The sequence below is a fragment of the Thunnus maccoyii genome, chromosome 14 (genome assembly GCF_910596095.1).
Source record: "Thunnus maccoyii chromosome 14, fThuMac1.1, whole genome shotgun sequence".
NCBI lineage: Eukaryota > Metazoa > Chordata > Actinopteri > Scombriformes > Scombridae > Thunnus > Thunnus maccoyii.
Window position 1 is genome coordinate 4,386,280 of NC_056546.1, and position 24,449 is coordinate 4,410,728.

Below are 24,449 nucleotides of genomic sequence, written 5' to 3' on the forward strand. Positions count from 1 at the left end.
ACTCTAGCTGTCAAAAAATGTAATACAGCAAAAAGTACATTTCCCTCTGACATGCAGTGGAGTAGAAGTATCCAGAAAAATAAAATGGAAATACTCAAGCAAAGCACCTCAATATTGTACTAAAAGCACTTGAATAAATGTAGTAACTTACTTGCCACTACTGGTAATCCCTGGTCAACCTTGATTAGAATTTATATTTAACTTAGGCTTTATGAATTGATGATCCATTGCTGTGTCACACTTGGTTTTAAATCACAGGGGTTTTAGTATGCTATCTGTCAACTGCTTGAGATTTAGCAATATGCAGTGTGTGCTGCGGTGGATATTTAGTTTCTGGATATTTGCAGTTTGTCTTTGATATTTTAGTCCTGCCATTCATTTTATCTTTTCAGAACTGGCACAAAAGGCTAAATTAACCAATTCCAGAGCGTGTAGAAACTCCTTTTGAAATAAACCACTGCATGTAAAACAAAGCTTGGATTTGGATGGTACAGTATGTCAAGTTGGGATGCCGTGATACACAGGATTTTACATAACCTGTAATTTGATCAAAGTAGCCACATAATGATGGTAACATGCATGAATTTGTAAATGCCAACATAATTTGTGCCTCTTTATCTCATTATGTTTTTGAACAATGTACAATAAATATGAGCAGCAGAGCATGTGAGACTACACAGTGAGTTCAGCTGTCTAATGTAATTGCATGGTGTTTCCTCTGTGTCTTTGTGTGCTACCAGTTTTACATAAAATTCTATAAGCTTCCAATCATGAATTAATTATTTGTATGACCATTCAGACCAAGGTGATCGTGCGAGAGAGCTGCTTATTCTGCATCTCATCTCAGCTCCAAAAAGCCCTGATTTACATGCAAATGAGGCTTGTTGCAGCTAGACATGGTGTGTGTGTGTGCATGTGTGTGTGTTTTAGAGAAACTCAGCGTGTGCACGTCTACTTCCGAGCGCCTCTGTCTGCCTGCAGCTCATTAAGGGCTGGGCATCCATTGATTACAGTCATGTAGTGGAACGGCCTCCTCTTTTTCTACCTCTTTGATTTAAGACACTGTATGGAGAAAATCTTGATCTATTGTATATTGATGCTTGTCTGAGCATGTAGAAAAACTGAAAAGGGGGGAAAAAAAGGAACTCTCAATGGGAAACCTCCTTTTCATCTACTCTACATCAGACCTCCAGCAAACCACACACACACACACCGTCTACCCTGCACACACACTTGCGGCATTTACATTTTCTCCACACTTGCTCTCTGAGTATCAGTTGAATGTTTGATGGAAAGTCAGTGACAAAGAATCTCTACAGCCACCCCAACTGGGAGATAATCAAATTCAATAATAGTCTTGACTCTGCACTCTTCGGTGCTCTCTTAGTATATTTCTATACTCTCTTTCCGAGATACCTCACGCTTCCTCTCTCTGTCTCTCTCTCACTGTCTCTCTCTCACTGTCTGTCTCTCTCTCTTCCTCTTGTTGTTGCCAACTTGGCGAATGCTAAGTGAACTGATGCATCCTATACTGTTGTTTCCAAGTCTATGTTGAATAATTCAAAAGGTTTATGTGACCATGAGGACCACCTGAAACACACACACACACACCTACACACAGTCAGGGGGCCACACTTTATTTGAATATAGGCCTACACTTTGTGCTTTTTATGAGTCTATTAAACACTTTATGTAAAAACAATCATAACTTAGTTTTCTCTATTAGTTTTTTCTTTACTAAACATGTCCGTAAGTTGTAAATAATGACCTGAGCTAAGTTAATATTTAAACAAAGGTTGATAACAGAGGCCAAAACCCCACCTCCAGTTATCCATCGAGCTGGCTCATTGCACTTATTGATTTTTGTCCATTACAGGGCAAATTTGCAACAATGAAGTGCTGACTATCATACGGCTATCTTGTTAGGAAATGGCCCGTACACCCCACAGAAACAGACCAATACGGGCTTCCCATTGGGAATCATCTTTTTTGCCACCTGACTAGTTTAAGTCTAAATGTTTGACTATCTTCACCAGCCAGTCCTTTACTTCAACATTTGTCCTTTTTGTATTGGACATTGAGCATTCAACTGACATATGTGAGTGTGTTTGCAGGAAGTGGTTGCCCATGAGAGCTTGTGGGAATTATACGGACCAGCGAATCAAAAAACCAAAGATCTGGTTAGGTTCAGGGAAAGATCATGGTTTGGGTTAAAAGGATCACTTTAAGGTTAGAGAAACATGTGGTGAGGGTTTAAGTTACTACTTCCTTAAAGTTAGACGACCTTTGTCATGGCTACAGTACTAACCACAGGGTTAAGGTGACGGGATAATTATAGTTATGGTTTTTAAAAAAAACTGTCCCATATTGTGGTTGTAAACAGAAACAAACAGCTGTTTACTGCGGCAAAGTCTAATGTTGGGTTAATGCCTCCATCCACCTCTCCTCCTCCAAACGAGGAGGAGGAGAGGAGAGGTCCATATTTATACACATCATCTAAACAGCACCACAGCTCTAGATCATAATTACTACAGCCACTAGATGGCATCTGTCACTTGAACGTAACTATATGTCATTACGACCTATTGTGTTGTTTTTCTTGGGAGGACAGTCTCAACTCAACTGATTGATGTGAACTTGTTTGCAGCAAGTGGCTGCTTGCAACATGGTTGTCCATGAGAGCTTGTGGGAACGAACCATATGGACCAGAGGCTGTAGGGCTTTGATTCTCACGTTGATTCATAGCAGCAATTCTTGGCAATGTTAGCAATAGTCGGTCATATTGTGTTATATTTTACTAAATTCTATTGTCCAAATTAATGATTCTAAGCGATAGAAAAATTGTGGAGGTTTTTATGTGTGAAGTTGCACCTGATGTAATATATCACAATGGAAGTTGTCATGGTTATGCAGGCAGGTGGACCCAAATGCAGAAAGCAATAGGAAGGCAACAAGAACTGAAGAAAATAACTATTTATTACCAGACTCTGGTTATTGGTAGATGGAGGCAAAAACAGAAATTGGCTGGCTTGAGACATGAAGAGCAAAATTACAGCTGCAAACACCCGGATACAACAAACCGACAAGGAAGTCAAAGAACAGACATATAAACACACAAGGAACTTATCGTAGAACAAGACATAGCTGGAGTGGGGCAGGCACTGGAAAAGGACGGAAACAAAAGGATTGGTTAACAGTGAAGACAATGAGGGTGTGGCGGGCAACAAAGAGGGCAAGGCTAACGCGACTGAACACTGAACAGGTCAGGTGTGCCCGGGAAAACAGCCTGTGCAGAACTACAGCAACACATGAGAAACACAAGGTTACAAACTGTCAAGAATACAACCAAAGCAAGGCAGAGATAAAACTATAGAAAACAAGAGCCCTAGACTCAAAGGAAAAACAATAAACCAAGCTCAAGCAAAGAAACACAAATGGCAAATGCAGTTATCACAATTTTTAGCCCAGAGCACATTCAAAAACACGCACAGAGAAACACCAAAAAACCCCAAAACACAAGAAGTCCAGAAACAGAGTCCATGACAGAAGTTAATTGTATTGAATGTGAATTTGAGTATTAAGTGATTTTGCAGACATTCAGCATTTTGTGAGATATATATACTAACAAGCCTCTAATGACTGAGTTGTCTGACTACATTTATTCTTGTACATTTTATAGTATATTATATAGTATACTGCTTAATGGAGCTTTAACCCTTAACTGCTTGCCTCATAGTTCTCTATCTGCAGTAAATCAGTCTCAGCTGCCAGTTTTAATAGCAACCAACTGAATGTTTACTTAGTTACACTCTCATTATCTGTGTTATCTCTTGGAACATCAGCCTTGCATCAGGCTTACAGATATTATCTCATATCGACTCCTGAAAATGGACACAGGCACCAAAAAGGCACCATAAAGGTGTGGTGGGTTCTGCTTCAGTTACTTCTACACATGCTTATACTTCTCATGCCACACTGGAGCTGAAATTATGTGATGTGCCCTGCTGCAGCATCCCATCAGCCAGACAGTGCCAGGCTCACACCAGCTCCCCTGCCAGCATCCACGATCATCCTGTTGAATAATGCAGAGTCGGTTCTGCTCCTTCTCTCTCAATCTGTCATTCCGTCTGTGCACGCACAGCGGCAGCATCAAGCGCACTGCGATGCCATCAACATGCTAATTGCATGCAGTTAGGTCTTCCCATGGCAAACGGTATAAAGATAGGCCATCCGACAGCCACTGACTCATTCATCATAAGCGGGTTACAGAGCTTAGGGGATCAATATCAATGCCATGTGAGCATTCCATCAATGTCGCCGTTAGCACATTAATGGCACAGAACATTTATACAGGTCCCCTGACATGCACACACATGCACACACACAAATATGCACACACGTTCACGCACACATTCCTTCCTGAACCCTAGTTTTGAATCACAGCTTGAGAGATGGAGATATTGTAAATCATCCATCTAATGAAGAAAAACACACAGACATAAACAAATTGATTGTTGATAATACAGATCTGACATGTGGATTAAGCAGAGGAGAGAAGAAAATAATGCTTGGCGGTGTGTTGCTTTTATGGCCATATCTTAAAGGAATACACCTACTAACCCATAGATGGTGATCAACTAAAGTAATAACCAATATAATGTGTTTTTTGAGCCTTCTAGTGGTTTAGTAATTGTGACAGGAGCAGAGGAGGAAATCAGATGACATTATATAACGACAAAGATATCATAGAGATTCCTACCGTGAGTCAACATTGTTTATTTTTAACGATGACCACGATCATCCCCTAATCTAAAACATGTGGTTACTATTTTAGCCAATAATTACTACATTTCGCTAACCTTAAGGAAATAGTAATTTTAACCCAAAGTTTCTTTAACCTTAATGAAGTTCTTATTTCAACCCTAACCATGATCCTCCCCCAAACCTAACTAACTCGTTCTTGTGCCTGAACCTAACCAGACCGTAACCATAGTGTTGTCACATCCTAAAACATTTTTCATCAGTGGTTTGTAACAGTTTTGGAAGGAAGAGACAAACGATCCTTCTGCTAATTGCTGCCGATAGGAGCATCAGATCTTAAAACAACCACAAACATCTCTCACTTCGTTTTTATGATTCTTAAATGCAAACAGTTAACCATGCTAGCTGGGCAGTGGAGAATTAGACTACGCTGAAGTGGTGGAGAAGTTTAAATGTGCATTTTGGATGTAATTATGTCAATGGATGCAAGCTATAAAGTCTTCAGAGCCACCTGTCTGCCCTACAGGTAATGAGTTTTTGATACTCAAAATGTTTTTTGAGGAGCATTCCTTTAATATTCTACCTGAACACAAAATGCTTCACTCCATATATCAGGTGTAGTTTGGCTTCCTCTTCATTGGGTCCAAAACCAAAAACTCCATTTGTGATTTCCCAATAAATGACTTAATAATATAGATATATGATTTCATTTTCATATCTTTTCATAGTTGACAGGGGCATTTGGTCTGATTGTGGAAAAACTCATAATTGAGATGCCTGCATTCTGACATTAAAATGTTATACAACACTTGTGTCTCCAGTCAAGATAAAAAAATTCAGACATCACTGGCATTTCAATCAGCAATTTGACCAATGAGGCAGTCGTCAGTGCCAGAATTTGCGGGTCATTAACCGTTTCATGCTGTGCAAACCTCAATGAGAAAATGCCTGCCGAGGGATGCCATCTAGCCAGGATTCTGATTTTCTGTCATGCCCAGTTGGTTCTCGGGTAAACCAGCTTTGATATTGCACAGTTTGAGGTCGCCTCTAAGCTGATTATGAATAGAGATCACAGATGGAATTTTATTTAAATTGAATTAATACTGATTCTTGTCTTTGCAGGAACAACAGCGAGGCCCTGGACACCCAGCAATGGCTAGATAAGGAGCAGTCAACTGATTCTTCAGAATGCATGGTGATGAGTAATCCATCCTATTGTGCAGGCGTCTGAGAGCTCCCTAATGCTTTGAATATCTTAGCACCTGGTCCTATTTTCAGACAGAAAATGAATGATCTGAGCCGAACCCAGCATCGGCATGCTGAGAGACACATGCAAATGAAATGAAAACTAAAATACACATGTTTACACCAAATGTGTGAGGACAGTCAGAGGCTCATGCTGTGGATATTGGAAAAAAAAATACCCCTGCAACTGTCATCCTTACCCTACGGTCGTTATGCCCAGTAGGGACTAGTTCAACTCCATTCCTTTGCAGTTTTCCGTCTCACTTTCAAGCCCAGGGCGGTGGGCATTGCTACTGTGTCACCTGGCAGGCAGGATGATGTTTTCAAAACCAAGCTTTTATGTGGCACTCCAGGGTCTGAGCCAGAAAAAAAAATCACCTTTTCATAAAAGTGGAAATTTTACAGAGAGAGTAACCGTGACAAGCAAACAGAAAGCAGAAGATTGTATGGACTTTTTGCTGCATTAGACGACACAAGAAGCTGCAGGTTCACAACAACATAATCACTTTGTATGGTCATTTTCAATGTTGTAGACTACTGGATTGCATTAAAGGGGTTTCTTGTATCCTTTATTTTATTTTCAGCATTATTATTTGTTTTCATTAACAGGGACATTAAAACCACTCCACCCTACTCTACTTTGACACACAGTGACAAGTCCACAGAAAGTTATCACCAACTCTGCAACTCTACTATCTCTTATAGTTAATTCTTTATTTTATTTTATGTATCCTTTATTTAGCCAAGAAGGTCCCATTGAGATACAAGATCTCTTCTTTCAGGGAGTCCTGGTCAAGATGGCAGCATAAGTGGTTTCACATGAAGAAAAACATTTTCACATGATAGGACACATACAATACATAAAAGATGAACAAGAGAAACATACAGACCATACCATAGTTAACCATAACACAATCCACCTCAAGTCAAAATTACATAAAACAGCAACATGTTTCCTTTCAGGGCAGTCTGTAAAAGACCTTTAAAGGTATTCAACGAAGGGAGTGCTTCTAAGGTAATGGTATTTTGCAGCTCATTCCATGCCCAAGGTGCATAAAAGGAGAAAGCAGTTTTACCGAGCTCTGAGTGCACCCTGGGGACATTTAAAAGAATCTGATTAGAATATCTAGTGCTATAGTTGCTGGTATGACAGAATAAAAGGCTGGATATATAAGTAGGTAGTTTACCTAACAATGTCTTGACAATAAATTCCAATGCGTATTTTGCTCCTCTGGTATAGAGAGGACCATCCTAAAGATTCATATAAAATGCAATGGTGAGTGCACTTGTTACAAAACGTAATGCGACATGATATGCAGAGTACAAATGCGTTATTCGGCAAAGCACAAATAGTGTTTTTTTTTCTAAGAAATATTTGTTTCATACAAATATTCTCAAAATTATTTGTTTTCTGGAAGAAAAAAAACAAAAACATGTCAAATACCAGCGTGCAGATTGATTACATTGCTATCTCAGTCTCTGTCCTCTGCTCCACTGTTACGTCTATCAGCAGGTCTCAACAAGGGGAGTCACATCCACCTGCTACATGATGCACATTTCCTTATTTAGACATCAGTCCCGGAGTTGGGGGTGTTCCCCAAAGATAAAACTGAGCTACTGACACATGTTCAGTGCACCCAAGGGACTCTCCATAACCTGTTGTTTCCCTTCTCCTTTCCACAAAGTTAGGTTGTAGGAAATAGGCAATAAATAAAAAGTCTTTGAAGTTCCTCCCTACATGTTACATGCTGTGCTGTCTCTGTGTTATGGGTGTATAAATAGGTAGAGATCTGTCTGCAATGAGGCAATGAGTAAAGTTTTAGTAGTCAGTGCAGTTGTCTATGATCTGGGAGACTCCAGTTCGAGACCCGGTGTGGAGACGTCCTGCGTAAGGTAGTTTATTCATGAACACTTATTGTAACATTTAATTTTCTAAAATTAAAAGCATAATAAAACGAAAAACAGGATTTTTAAGCCTCTTTCCACTTCTATATGAATACAAATACAAATAATTTTTGCTGCCTCAACAAATACAGATACAAATACAAATACAGGGACCTCTGTACATCCCTAATGCAATCCAGTTTTTTTAGAGAGATAAAGTTGCATGCATGTAAATGCCATCACCATAATCTAATACAGATACAAATGAGCTTTACACAATTGTCTTTCTGGCTTCAAACAGAAAGCATTTTTGAACGGGAAAAAAAGCCCAGTTTAGGTACATTAAAAGCCAACTTTTCATCAAGCCATATGCCTAGGTATTTGTAGGATACATGTACCTTCTCATGTCAAGATAGTGGAATCAGCTGCTTTAGAACGAGAACAAGTGAAGGTCATAAATTTAGTCTTTTTTTTTTTTTTTAATTTAGGCCAGTTTCAATTTTAACAGTGAGAACTGCAGTGATTGAAAAACATCCTGCAAGAGCTCTATGGCTTGATTCAAAGAAGGTACCTCTGTATAAATAACTGTGTCATCAGCGTAGAAATGTATCTTAGCTGGATTTATTCCATGACCTAAGTCATTTATAAAAGTAGAGAATAAGATAGGGGCTAAAATAGATCCTTGAGGGACACTTTTGTTTACTATAAGTGAGGCTGAGTTCTTTCAGATAGATAGTTCTTAAACCAATTCAGATCCATTTCACTAAGGCCTGTACAGCTTAGTCTCTGAAATAGTAATTTGTGATCTACAGAGTCGAACACTTTAGACAAATTGACAAATAAAGCTGCACAGTGCTGTTTAATATCTATCAACTAGCATAGCTGCTGTTATAATACTATGGTCTCATCTAAAGCTTTACTGAAATTCACTGTGAATATTATTATGAGATAAAAACTGTTTCAGCTGTTCATTTAGAATAGATTCAAATACTTTGACCATGACAGACAGTCTGACGTTGGGACAGTAATTATTCAAGTCAGAAGGGTCTCCATCCTTTAATAAGGAGAGAACCATAGCTGATTTCCAGTCGCTGGGTATGACGTTGGCACATAAGAGGAGATTAAAAACAGCAGCAAAGGGCTCTGCAATAATATCTGCAGCAATTTTTTAAAAAGTAAGGCTCTTTCTTATCTGAGCCTAAAGTTTTTTTTTTAACAATCTAGACTTAATAGAGCTTAGTGAACTTGTGAGGCTTAGATAGGTAAGTTAGTAAGGTAGTAAAAGTGAACAGTTGAGCAGAGCAACATGGGTCAGGTTCAGGGTTTCCTTTTGCAACATGTACCCACGCATTACTGGGATCAAAGATTGAGCCAACAAAAATAAAATCATTATTTAAGATGTCTGCGATATTGGTTCTAGCCTTGATTTCACTTAGATTTACTTTTTGAAAGATAAGGAAGACACTGAAGAAGATTGGCGTAATAGAACCTGAGAAGGTTTTAACCAGCTTCCAGGACTTGGCTGGGTCATTCAGATTTTCATTTATCATGTTAAGATAGTAGTTACATTTTGAATTTTTTATTAATTCAGTGCATTTATTTCTTAATATTCTGTTTAGGTTCTAATCCAAAGGGTCATTAGTTTTCTTTGCTTTGGCGATTTCTTTGTCAAACAAAAGAGGAAACAGTTTAATTAAACGAGGGGTTGTCTTTTCCACTTATCCTAAATCTTCCAAAAGGGGAGTGTTTGTTACATATAGACAAGAAAGTGGATTTAAAATAATCCAAAGCTACATCAACGTCAGTCATTTGTGAGACAGACCAGGTCACTGTTATAAAGATTGTGCAAAGAGGCTTGTTCGTTAAATTTTTTAAATTGTCTTATATAGATTAAACATGGTTTACTCTTAGGAATCTTACAGTTAAAACCCCCAATCAAAAAGAAAAAGAAACAAGTACTCAGTTCAGATATTCAGCCTCTGATAGTCAGTTCATGCCAGTTATTATTTTATGATTCAGTGTTTTCAATTTTCTTTTTGGTCTTCCCACTTTGCTTAAATCTACCTTGGGTTCAATTTTTCTTAATGATAAAGGCCCACAAAATAATACATCTTAAAGTATGTTTCTTAGACTGCTAATGACAGTAGCTGCTGTAGCTAAGAAACACGTCCACAAAGACTTGATATACAGTATGTTTATGTGGACTTTGCACCTAACCTAACATGGCCTGAGGCTGCTTTTCATTAATGTTTATTGAAACTTGTCTTTTGTGACAAGTTTCTCTATGGATTATTGTTGAACACAGTGTAACTTAGCGCTGACAATATTTATTCATTCATTAACCTTGCGATCACCATTTGAAAATTATATGCAGTAATATAAAAAATACACCACCAGACAACACAACAGCCTTTTTGCATTGATTTTCTTTAAAATAATGTTATGTATTCAGTTTGTTTGCAGAGACCTTTTAATGCCAATGGAAGAAAAACACAATAGGAAGTTTGGTGGTGAGCCGCAGGATTTTTGACATCCTCAGTCCACAGGTCAAACCTTATATTATCCCTTAATCCACATCTTTCACAAAGAATATATCACTTTTCAGTGCAGCAGTCTGCCATCCTCTCCAGCTGAAGGAACTCATTGATCATTCAGGTGAAACTCACAGCTGCAGGTTCTTCACCAGGCAGGTGGTGGTCCTGACACTGAAAAGAGGAGTGTTAGCTGATGTATGCTCTCCTGGAGCTGTTACTGTACATCAATAGTGAGCTGGAATACATACATATTTATCTCTGGATGCTTTCTTATCACACAGATATTCATTTGTTCCTGTCATTGCAGGAAACACTAAATTCAATTTGTTTTAGAACTTTTATTCATTCTCATTTATTTATTGTTTGTGTTAGGAGAGCTGAGGTACTGCCAACCTTGTAACTGTTTTAATCGAACTATTACCTCAATCTAATTGTTCGGTGTTTGAGTTATTACACTGCAACTGAACAAAGACAATATAGGGACAATTTCATTAATTTAACAGCAGATTAGATTTTTTTCTATACCCATTTTACTCTACTTTTCTGTTCCCGTCCTTCTTTACCTTTGGGATTTGTTGAAAAATGAACCAATATTACCGGCAGCTTTGTGATCAAGTTTGATGGATGGAAGGGAGGAAGTTATCATCCAGGCTCTGCTGCAGAGGCTTGTGTGTCTTCAAACACCTCATTTCTCTGCTCATACATAATTATAGGTGGTATTAAATGTACTTTTATGTCTGTAAACTGTTGGTAGTGATGTGGTTTACTGTCATTCTATTTGATGATACGTGTTCAAGCCCTGACTATCCAATCCAACCTAGAGAAATTTTAATACTACTGGATAATTATACTGGATATCTAAGGGCGTTTCCAAACCTGTCTTGTTAAGTCTGGTTAAATCAGACTCTCATTTGTTTTCCCCCTTGTTGTGATTCATTTGGGCAGATCTAAACACAGCAGTCATACTCAGGTGCGGACCCAAACAGTCATACCAAAACCTTTTAGAGGAAGTGGTCTTACTCCGACTGTTCGTTCATGATGGGAACGTGATCCAACCTCGATGTGACCCAATTAATATGAACTTTGAGGCCTTATCACCCAACATCAGTGCCTTATTCTCTTGTGGCTGAATTAATTATTGGAGAACTTTAAGGACTTCTAGTTGAAGCCAGCTTCTTTGTCAAGAATAAACTTTCAAGGTTTCAAAATGTTGCTTAAAACCTTCCCAGAGGAGTGCAGGCTGTTTGTGAGGCCACATTCTGTACATTTGGCCATATGGTGTATTTCCAGCTCCAAGTTATCTGTTATGAAGCTGACCCTGCACTCTGATCTCACTGAAGAGAGGTGAAATGAAATGCAGACTTTCCCTGCAGAGATTAATAAAAATCTGAATATGAAATCTGCAACTTTTAGAGGCAATTTGTTTACGTGTCCTGCCACCTCCTGCTAACATGGGTGAGTTCTTCTCCCCACCTGTCATCTTGATGAGCTGCCTCCTTTACCACAGTGTCTTAGCCCGAGGCTGAAGTAACCAGCATGGCATGGAGAAAGCAGATGGCGTACACGGACCATGTGCAATAAACTAAAAGCAATGCTTATATTCTTGTGTGTTTCCAAACAGGCCTTGTCTGCTGAATATTTAGAGTCACTGTATTTCTTCTGTTAAACCCAGCTCATGCATACAACACTTGCCTACAGCAAAACATTGCAAACATCACTGAGGAGCCAATTTCAGACAATTGGGACAAAGATGAATAATGTAAAATTATAATAATGTATAATGAATTCATTTTTCTGTCCATGTAGTTATGTATTTCAAAGTTGGGATGTAAGGGATGCATGCAATATGAATACATCCAGCTGCTCTTTTGTGTTTACAGTCATGTTAATGATCTTATCTGGTGAGTTCTGTACTGTATTAACCAAAGTGCTGATGTGTTATATCTTAAAAAAAGAAAATGTTTTATGAGTGTTTACTGTTACTACAGTGCATGTGAAAATGTAAGAAACCTCAGGGAAGAGCCAAAGAGGAGGGATCCCTCTTTGAGACATGCAATAGATGTGCGTACATAATAGAGTAGATAGCAAAATTAGAAATACAGTATAAAAAAATAAAAACAGGATGACAAAATTATAGATGAAGAATCTGATCAAGGGGACATTGAGCAACTTCCAGGCACAGCTACAAGCAGATAGGATCTGAGCCATGCAATCTCCATCACCATGGAGACTTGCAAAGAGGACAGCCTGGTTGTTTTATGGTAATATTGGATTTTTGTATAATTTTTACATAAATGTGATGAAGTACCTTTATCTGTCAGGCACTTAATTTTCTAGATAAGCATGTGTTGCTGTCTGGGTGTTTTAACCATAAAATCTCTCAACGGATTGAAATCCAGTATTGAATGTATTAAATCACAATATAGTTTGATACTAGGATATCAAAAATTCCATATTCTGTGATAGAGGGTTTTGTCCATATCACTCAGCCATAAGACCAGCTAAATATTACAATAGTTCTTTTATGTTTTCATTCACTAAGCTTAAGCTGAAGTCACTAAAAGTAAACAAAATACCAACAAGTCTAATGTAACAATAGCACCAGCATTTGGCAGATACCTCACATTGAATAACAGTATTATTGACACATCATGTCAATGATGTCAATAAAAAAACAAAAAAACACATTAATGTAGTAATGGTTACTTTTTTATTACTTTGCAAGCATAGTTAGATATTCAGTTCTCATTATATGCCACAACTGTGTAATAACCAGTTTTTAGACAAATACATTTGTTTGAGGAAACATACGGCTGATGTAGTTTAGCATTGCACACAGTTTCTTTTGCTATCAATCCAACAATATTTCCTTTGACTGTCCAGATGGTTAGTCCACCTCTACCTAAGGAGGATGAATTAGCAGTGGTGTTGAGAAATTTCTAGACTGCTCTCTCACCTTCTGCATCGCAGGTGGGATGTGTGAGGGGAGGCATTCGTTCTGGACTAATCTCCATCCGCCGGGATCTTCCGTGAGTCTGTGCTCAGCACTAAGAAATGAACTTAGTGTAAGCGTCTAATGAGTCTTGCAGTGTTGGCACTGGTAGACCAACATGCTGGAACTCTGCCGGTTGTCTAAGAGGTGGTGGATGAGGAATGATGTGTATAAATGCTTATTTTTAGGGTACAACGTCATCTCTCCTGTGGTGATGCTGCTTTACTTGCAGAAGTGCGTTTTCTTCAATACCTGCCCGATGCTAAATCAGTGCAGCACAATTAATCCTGCAATAACTGTGACCGTGATTTTGCCTTTCACTATTAATTAAGCTTAATCAAGTGAGATACTGACATTTTTCAATTGGTATGCCTGCTTCAGTGCATCAAATCAAGTGCTCCCTGTACACAAGTAAACTGTCTCACCAATCATGTGATTAACTGGTCTCATGCCTCCCAAACGCTGCTGTGGCTTCAGGCAAGAACATTTTCACTACAAAGGGAACCTGCATGTGTAATGGAACTGCTTTTGCTATGCAGGGTAAAATCCTTTTTATTTGCTTGCATGCTGTGGTGGCACTGCCTTTATTATTGTTACCAAGTGAGGTCTTATTTAGTGGAACTTTAAAAAAGATGTCGTGTTGAAAAAGACTCATTGACTTAAAGCTTTCTACATGTGAAGCAATTTGTTTTTACGGGTTATTTGTTGCGCTTGAATTTACTTATGTAAGCAGGGCTCTTCATGCTCATTATAGCTGTTGGCTGCACTGCAACAAAAATAATAAGGGCTACAATTTGAAAAAAATTAGATGTTTTCCTATTCTGAAACTATTTTTTTTAATAATTAAAACAATATAGCAAGATGCAATGGCCAGGCCTCATACTACATAAAAGTTTTGTTGCATAGTGTACAACACTGATTAAAAAAAAGGCCAAATATGTCACTGAGCCTTAGAGAACAAACAGTACAAGATTAATCTCCCCATTTCCACATTCACTGACTCGGAAGGTTACAGTTTTGAAACTCTTACTGAGAATCTTTTAAAGTTTAAAGTTGAGAAACTTTATTTTGAACATTCAAATTCAATAGTGAGGGACATTTTATCAATAATAATTTCAATAATTCTAAAATTCATGGCAGCCAATCATCTCACGGTACTTTCTTCAACGTTTTTTTTTAACCTTTACATACTGCACGGGTCAAATTTGAGCCATTTTTACACTTGAGAGCAGTAAAAACACCCTAAACACCGTTCTTTTAGGCTCAAATGTTATGACTTTTTCCAAAGAGTACACAAAATGATTTCAACTTTTTTAAATTGTTGTGCAGCTGATACAAATTTTTATACACAGAGAGTGTTTCGGGTTAAATTTGACCTGTATTTATTCAAAAATTCAAAATAATGATGTGGCATTTTTCACATTTAATATAATTAATTGAAGGTAACATTAGACCATAATATAGTGTGAGTGTGAAATCAAATACAAACAAACAGTGTAAAACCTAAAGAATACACTTTCTGCTCTCTGAAAGTGTCATTCAGGATTAATCATCCATTTATTAATGACTTATAAAGGTATTTATGAACGAAAAATACATTTGTGGTTCAGCAGTTTGGTATAGAGACTAATTGTAAGGGGATGCTGTGAAGGGTCAGAATATAAACAGTTGAAGGTTAAATGATTTTCCCTTCACAGCAGTTCATAGCAGACATGTTGCTTTGAGATGTCATCAAATGACATTTTGGGATCCTGTATGTGCAGTGGTGAGGGTGTGCACGCTTACATATTACCCATATTACATACAGGTTAAACAAGGTCCTTATAGAATAAGGAATATGTTTTGACCACTTGTCTTATATGACTTATTTTAAACTACTACCACTAGCTGTAGATGCACTCTGGGAAAAACCTACCCCAGAGCTAACCACACCTAAAGCTCTAACACTCATGACTTACATTTTCAACCGCTCAGCTGGAGGCTTTTTTTTTTAGATGAGCTGTGTTTCTTCATATGTGAGAAGATGTCAGGCTCACCCCACTATAGACCATACCCTGTCTCATCCTTTGGGTAGAGCAATGCATAACAAAGAGAGAGAATGTGCGGTGAATTTATGAGGCAGCCAACCTGGCTGTGCCTGCAGGGCTGGTGCAGATGACTTTCCTGTGCTCCTGGGAGGAATTATTCTGACAGGACAGTGGAGGGATGCTGAATGGTACACAAACAAACTGCTGAAGGAAGAGAAACTGAGAGGTAGCGCAGTAAAGACTACATTGTGATGGCTTTAAAATTACCTTATTTATGAGTGACAATTAACTTTCTCAAACCTCTTGTCTTCTTCAACCTTTAGGGGTGTTTTTTTTCTCTCTTTGTAAAATAGTGTCACCCTCAGCAATGTTTTATTATCTGCCTTCGAATGAGCTTGCTTTTATCAATTATTGAGAATGTTGTGTCCTCACGCTTGCTGAGTTTTCTAAAACTAACCACAGTGTGACAAAAAAAGAAGAAGTGACACAGGCTTTTACTAATTTCTGTGTGGTGTCAAGATCATGGTGGACCTTTTTAAAATTACATTACAACTGTTGCAATAGAGAGAAAACCTGTTGAATCAGTCAACATGTTAAAATTCATCAATTTATGGATATAAGTTGTAAGTTATGTACACACTATATGGAAATACATGGGAACTAATGGCTTCCTTTAGTGTAAGAAAATCAAATTCAAATATCAAAAGTGCTGCAAGATGCTTTGGAAAATGCTCCGTAATGATGTGCTGTATGTAGTGACTATACAGGTTTTGTATAGTCAGTAGACAACATCATGCAGTTTCCTGGATAAAAAAAACAAACAAACAAACAAACAAAAAAAACCTCTTAGCAACTCCTCAAAGCAGCTGCTTATTATTCATAAGACAAAATGCAACAAGAAATAGGAAAAAGCTAAAGAGCTTTGTTGTCACATCACTGCAGCTTCTCCAGGCATCACGCTGTACTTTTCCATGTCTTGACATGAGTATTGAATTAGACACTGTTGTCTAATGGAAATGTGTGTTCAGTTGGTACATTTAACACACAAACAACAAAAGCCCACATATATAAAGTATCATCGATGTTCGGGTCAAATGCCGAACGCCAGATTTGACGAGGATTGGAACCAAACATAAACAGCCTGATGACCTTTTGGCTGATTAGCTTAATGTCACAGTTCAATGCTTGGTGATGATGGGATGAACGATTAATTGTTCAAGTCCCAAGAGCTGCAATTTCAATTACAACTCAGTTAATTAACAGTGTCTTAACAAGGTGTACGAGTGAAAATTTAAGACAAATTTCATAGTTTCAGGTCACCGCCAAATTAGCTTAATTGACTAGTTGCTTAATTAACATTTATTATGTGAGTTAGAGAAAAAAAACATAAAAGAAATGCTGGCTGTTAGCTGCCAACCTTCTGCATGTCCATGTCTCCATATTTACATTTGGGCAACGTTATGTGAAAGAACACCACCACTCTGGAGCATTGCTTAAATTTGAGAAATTTCTATTCTATTTGGGAAAAAAAGGACTGGCTACATTTGTTAGTGCAAAAAACCAAAAGAATAGCAAATGTTTTTGAACATAAATGATCTAGTGATTGCCTCCCCAATCAGCAGCAGGGAGGTAGCTAGCAGGTAGCTCAGCAGCTGTTGAGTGCACATAACAGACAGTGGGTGAAAAAAGGTGTCAGTAACCCCCAGGCAACTTTTAAACACATATGATGATCATTTTAAACATATATTAAATGCTTTGAAGTGAGAGCTAATGTTAGCTCAAGCAGCCGATGTGTAGAGCTGTTGACAGTGGAAGGTGTCGTCAATCCAATATCTAAACTATGAAACTGTTATCAATAAATATAATGCTACTTTTGAATGTCAGGATTATATTTGAATATTACTGAGTAGTATCAAGTAATGCAAATAGTCTATTTTTGTATTGAACACTAAGAAAATTTGCTTAGAAGTTGACTTTTCTGATAGTTTGAACCTTAACAACAAAAACTGCTTTTTAAATTGCCATAGCATTATAGGTCTAAAAAAACTGCAAATTGATATTCTGACATCATTAAGCCCTAGTGATGATGGATCGCTTAATCTGCTGATCTTTTTTTTTTTCTTATCCTATTTCTTTAGCACAGCTTTCCAGTAAATAAAGCAGAGAGAGATCAAATAGGCGAATAAGTAACATTTATATGATATAGATGTCGGAAAGCCTCTATTGTGAGTCAAGACATCATGACTTGAAGTCTTGATGAACTTCTCCGTTCTCAGAGGATAAGACTGGAACCGTTTAAAGAGTTTAACCTAAACCAACAGAATTAGTTTGCAGGCACAGCGAGTGGTGTTACAATTCAATTACTTTCTATTCTGCCAATGGAATAAAAAATCAGCGTGTTCTGCCCTTGTGGTGTGCACATGTGTGAGTGTGTCTGGTTTTCAATGAAAAGCTGCACATCACATCTTGTTTGAGAAGAATATCAGACAACTGCTGCGTGCATTCTGGTGGAGTCTGTGGACTTGAGCCATACAGCTGTACAGACTGTGTATCATGCTGACTTCAGTTGAAATATAAATTACAGTTTCTGAACAATTCAAAAGGATACAGTAGGAGTTGAGAGAATTGCAAGATTCAGAGAATTATCCAGATTTACAAGGCCTTAGGACATTTATGAGTGGTTTATAGGTATCTAAAAGACTGAAATCCAAAGATAATGACAGCGGAATCAATCGTTTGTGCGATTATACACAGAGAAACTGGACACAATGCCTGTTTGTGTTGGTGAGTTACAAGTAACCTGACATTCAACTTCACTGTTGAATACCGATCACATTTCTTTACTTCACTGTGAAGGTGCTTTCACACAGCGAGTGGTCGCCGTCACGGCTGCCGCCTGGCAACATCGATGTTCTATGTTTTGAATTGGTGGCAGCAGGGCGCGACGCCACCGCGGCTCCCTGCTACCTGAGACCCTACCAGCCTGGACACCACAGGCTGCTGCTATCAACCGAGTACAATCTCATCATGCTGTTAAATAGAGCGGGTTGTAAGATAAAATAGAGGAAATGGGAGGAAGTGGTGATCAATTCATAGCAGGTTTTGGTAAATAGTATCATCAATGTTGTTAATTGTCTCAAACTGGATAGTCAGACTTTGAAGATGATGTAGCTCTTATACTGTTTATCTTCTTTGATCTGGCTGTTCTCTGCTGGTGAAGAGATGTATGATTCAGAAAACTCAGATAGCCTACCTGCCCACCTGTGGTTGCCATTGTCATATGGAGAGTCGCAGTGGCATCATTTTTACATTGGAAATAATGGAGGCGGCAGCGGCAACCACTCGTTGTGTGAAAGCACCTTAAAGGTTATTTCATACACCTGTACTGAATTTACTTTTAGCTACAGAAATAATTTGTGCCAGCCCTCATGTCATTGAAAGTTAAGCTAACTCCAGCTAACAGCTGGAGTTTATATATGGGAATCATTATCATGGTGATGTCTCTTTCCGGGGTCCCTCTCTTTTACCAGCTGGCTGTAAGCTAACTGCAGTTAGCGCCAAATGGCAGTATGTTTTGCTCAACTTTTTAGTTAATGACAGAGCTAAAGCACAGTCTAAAAACCCCTGTGGTTACACAACCAAGATGCATGAAGATGTTTCATTACTTCTCATGACTTTTTATTTCAAACATAAAAACCACCAGGACTGTTGACAGTCTAATGCTACTGTGGGAATCAGTGTGTCTTTAGAGGCCAAAATAATCTAAAGCTTATTGGCTTTAAAAAAAAGTTATTTCAATAAAGGTTTGTTCTGAAACTATGAAAAAAAGCTTCTATTACTTTGTTTTCCTTCCATCCATCTGTCTTTGTGTTCCCAGGTTTAGATTCACAGTCACAGCTGGGTAAGCAGAACATCCCAGATGTCCTTTTCTGCTGCAGCTTCCTCCAGATGCAGGGCCTAGGAAGGTACTCCCAGACCAGCTGGGAGATAAAGTCCCTCCAGCTCACCCAGACTTCTGGGTCCAGCTGAGGCTTTCTCCCATTTGTTTATGTCTATCCTAAAGGGATAGAGGCTCCCTGGTGGCATCCTGACTGGATTCACTGTAACTATTCAACATACAGAAAAACAGACACTCTTACTTTATATGCTGAATGCTGCTGACACACTAACTGTTTCCCATGCTGACTGTATTCAATGCTGACTGTATTCAATTCTCTCCTGTACCCATACACATTTTTCTATTCTGCTGAAACCATTTTTGCCACCAACAACATTTGTGCATATTTTCATATTTTGGACACGCTAAATACTTCATCAATTTGGTATTTCATAAAGATGATGTAGAAAATACGTTTGATAAGCACTCATGATTTCATGATAAGCACTTGATTATATCAAGCTATAAATGGTTCTCCTTTGTGTTTCCATCTTCCACTCATGTTATTCCCTAATGTAAGTTAGATAGATTGCTTGATTGTCTATTTTAATTGCATTTTGGCTAAAACCTTCACAGAGTATCTGTGTGTTCAGTGTGAGCTTCAGTCTGGCCAGAGCCTAAAGTTTCACTGCTCACTGTCTCCTTTTTGTCGCGGTGGAACTTTCCAAAAAAACAACAACAAAAACAAAACAAAAAAATCTCCTCAACGAGTCAATTTTGCTCCCAACTCCCAACTGAGGCCCAGTTACATCAACACTGATACTCTTGGTTTTTCTGTTTTTATTTGTTTACTATTGCTATTACCTATCTACTATCTTATCAAAGTTTGTCTCCCTTGTGCACGCTTAGCTTTTTGTTTGAAAATTTATATAAATGAATGTGAATTATTCATATATTCAAATGTATACAGTTCGTAGTCAAGAACATATTTAAATATTTAGGTGGGCCTGTTTTGTTTCTCCTCGGGGTGTCGAGCACATCATCGTGTCTAATCTCCAGAGCTGTCTTGTTTAACAAGGATGTGGTGGATGTCCTCCTAAAGACAGACATGACCCTCGGAGGGGCTACGTTATCCATTCTGTGTGTGTGTATGTGTGTATGAGTGTGTGTGTGTTAGCGTGCACATCCATCAATGCACAAAGGTGTGTTTCTGGCAATCCCTTTCATTGACTCTGTGCCAGTGTTGCCGCTTGGCTGAACATTAAATCTAGTGAAGGGCTGAGTTTATTTTCTTTGCTTTGAAAGGCCATATTTATCGTTTTCAATTATCTCAGATCCATAAAAGCTGACCCCTGCTCTCTGCTGCGCCGTCTGAACCGCTGGAGAGCGAAAGAGACCGAATGGAAGTCCAAACTGTGCTCTGTATGTTAAGGATTTTCAGATTTGTGTTTTTATCCAGCGTGCATGCACTTGTTTGAATGCATTCATCCGTGTGTGTACAAGTATGCATTTGCACCCTTGAATGAACTGAGCGTTATCTAATGCCTCTTTAGACCTTGAAATCCAAACACATCATCATCACTCTCCGCAGACCCGCAAGTACACCCCCCCTTTTCTCCAAGCGACAGTAACATTATCACACTTCTGATGTTAATAGTAAATTAATAACAGCCTTGATGTTAAACTCTCATTATCTTGTCATGAGATGTGCTGCTGGCCTGGGGGCACACAGCCGCCGACGGTTCCCTTTGAACGGGGAGTGTATCAGCTGAACCCCCCTCTGTCTGCCATTTCAAAGCAACTGCTGCAATGGACAGAAAATGATGCCATCTGCATGAGAGTGCAACTCCCACCCACTCTTAGCACTGAACATAATCTCCTTTTTATGTTGATTGTCTACACTTGTGATTATGAAGTTGAACAGCGTGTGTGTGTGTGTTTGCACCTGCGTCCATGTCTACTTGTTCTTAATAGTTTGCAGAGGATTGTTAAGTGCACATAGATAAAACTACCAGCTTGTTTGGCTGAGCGGGACAAAATACACATTTAGAGAAATGCATCGTTGAGAAACGCTGGTCCATTTAACAAAATCACAGGGTGGAGAGGCCAGCCATTACATACACAGTACTTATTGTTAAGTTGTTAGCGCATACAGCTGCTTTGGAGCTCAATGAGTACCTAGGTAATATTATCACTATGTGACACCCACTGAATCTTCCAGTTGTACATATGCTCACATCACTATAAGCTTTTTATTATAACCACTTATGCCAAATGCCACCGCAGAGGTTAACCCTTTTTCTTTTGTTTATATATAGATTTATGCCCTGAACAAGCTATATATGTTTGGAAATGTTTGTATATAAATGGGAAACATCGGAGTGTCAGTCTTCCAGGGATATAAAACCACAGTGATTGGACATTTGATGCAATATTAATGTTAAAGAAATACTGAAAGGGTAAAACAAACAAAAGCTACATTTCATGGATTGTGTAACTTTGGTGTGTTGCTTTTATGATGAATATATCTGGTGTTTTGCTAGCAGTTCCCTTTATATTCAAAAAGCTGGAGAGGCGCAGTGGAGGGAGTTGCGACGCCAATCCACAAGCGCACTGCATTTGCATCATAAGGGGAAAGCCTTGTGTTTAAAGGGGATGAAAGTAACCAATGTGATTCTCACAGCCTCTAACATGCTCACCTTCAATGTATGATAATGTATTCTTTCTGATCCCACCAGGTATCCAAGTGTGCCATGGGTGCGCCCACAAGCCTGGCCACAAAATTACCAATGTTTAGACTCAGACATCAGGGAAACAGCAATCACTGGGAAGAGGAAGTTGCACTGATCTCAATAGTATAATGCCTGCATGTTCTGGTTTGAGTGACTTAATGAAGGAATAGTGCAATTTTTGATGCATAGTGTGTCAATCAGGTGATAAGGGTGGATTGTAAAGGAAACCACAAGAAGAAGTGAGCTTATTTCACCATATACTATTCATTATACAGTAAGATTTTACACTTAAAAAGACTTTACAAATGTTAGTGTTGGTTACAGCGCTGATTAAGGTCTAAATTCCTCGTCCAACTCCCTCTGCAGCCAGTTGAGTCATTAACCAATAGCAGCAGAGATATGGAATGGGGAGGGGAAATAGAAATCACACAAACATCAGTGTTTGATCTGTATCCAGTTGAACCAGAGGTACAGTTTGCAGCCATCTGGCATGGCCATTATCCACCATTGTTTCCTGGTTTCATTACATTTTAGCCTTAGTGTTACAGTTGCAACAATAGCGATCAGAACCCAACAGACATGCTGTCCTGATCTATTAACTGAATTTTTGTCCATTTTATCTTATTTTTGACTTGTAAACCCATTGTGGATTTGCCAAATGGTTTGGGATGACAAAAAAATCAAAATCAACCAAATAACTAACCTGTTTGTCAGTGTAAGAAGGGGCACTGCACTCTAAAAGGTGTTTCCAGAGTCAATATATATCAATATAAAGTGAATTTCAGAGGCGGTGCAAACATACAAATGCTTTGCACTCAGTCTGAAAACACAGTTACAAGTAAAATAAGAATAGAGAACATTTATTGAATTACTAAACTAATAAAATCTCATCCTGACAAGAAAAACCCCAGGATTTACCACAACAGGAAAAATATGTCTCTAAAATTTATTCGTGCAGGGCAGTGACTCACTGTTTGCTCCTGCTGTGCTGCTCTGTCGCTGATCCTCAATTCAGCCAGGAGGCAGCCACCATAGGAGATGTCTCCTATAGGGATCAATAACACATCACAATATTATTAGTCAAACAGGAGCTGTTAAATGCCCCCTAAATTGTCGAATTCTCCGTTCCTGATTCTGAGGCTGAGACACAGAAAGCAAGTTATCGACTAAAAAGGAAGCAGATGTCCACATTTTTATCTCTAAACTACAGTGACACTCATCCTCCTCCCGTACAGTAGCTCTGGAAAGGACTCCTGCTGCTTCAATCTATCAGAGCACAACTTTCTGAGGGCTCTGTCTCCCTGTGTCCCCGGGCGATGTGGAACCCCCCTCCAGTTCAGTTCAGCTATAATGGGAGAATGGGTGAAAGGCTGATGACCAGCTATTTTCTCCTCACAGTATTTAATGCTGTTTATTGTAGATATTCCTCCCTTTGTTGTTTTTTTTTTCTCCCCCCTCCAGATAGCGGGATTGTGTGGTGGATGACAACATGTGAGTGTGTGCTGTTTTGACAATGATGCTGTGAACCTTCTGTAGGGCAACAGTAACCTCTGTCTTCTGATAATCTGCCAATTACCAAGTTCTGCTCCGTGTCAGCAGACCCCCTCCGCCCCCACCACCACCTTTCTCTCTACTGTCTCCATGGTAACCTCTTTAGGGGCTGACAGAATGACTGTGGAGGCATAATGAACTCAGGGATAACCATCTGACAACAACTGCAGGTCCTTCTTTATCCCAGCCAAAACCACAAACACTTTTTCAACCGAGTATTTTTTTTCCCCATTAAAGCAGAATCTTAAGGTACACCTTAGTGGTTTGGTAGCCTGGAGATAACATGTTGCTATTCTACAATGTTATAGATTAAGTTTAAGGGCCAAATTAGGAACATGTATAGAAGTAATGGCAAAAAAATATATGGCCTGGTAATTGGAATCTAGTTGTAGGTCTGCTGGTGCACAAAGCCACATTACTGCTGGGTAATTATCGATGAACTGCATCAATCCAGACAGAGAGACAGCTTGAATAAGTCTGGAAGTGGCTCAGGAGGTAAAGCGGGTCATCCACTAATCACAGGGTCGAAGGTTCAATCCCCAGCTCCTGTCCACATGTCAAAGTGTCCTTGGGCAAGATACTGAACCACAAATTGCTCCCACTGGTTATAGGCCAGCTTGCTGCTGTTGGTGTGTGAGTGTGTGAAAGGTGTCCGAAGGGGTAAATGAGAAGCAGCAAATTGTAAAGAGCTTTGGATAAAGGCACTACAGTATATAAATGCAGTCATTTACCACGTAAGGCTTTGTATTTCCATGTAAAATTAGACATTTTGTCATTCTGTAATACAAACATGAACCTTGCCATGCAATGTGACTTGCAGTCAAGTGTGCCATGCCCAGTGCTTCA

The 24,449-nt window shown here is 38.8% G+C and overlaps 1 long non-coding RNA gene across 1 annotated transcript; it reads right to left on the bottom strand.

The window, feature by feature from the left end:
* Positions 1 to 19,192: 19,192 nt before the first annotated feature.
* On the bottom strand, positions 19,193 to 23,097 carry LOC121912238. Its single transcript, XR_006100036.1, has 3 exons — positions 23,024 to 23,097; positions 22,020 to 22,091; positions 19,193 to 19,549 (listed from the first exon to the last, which is right to left on the bottom strand). It is a non-coding gene; the product is annotated as an uncharacterized LOC121912238 (long non-coding RNA).
* Between the last annotated feature and the right edge of the window lie 1,352 nt (positions 23,098 to 24,449).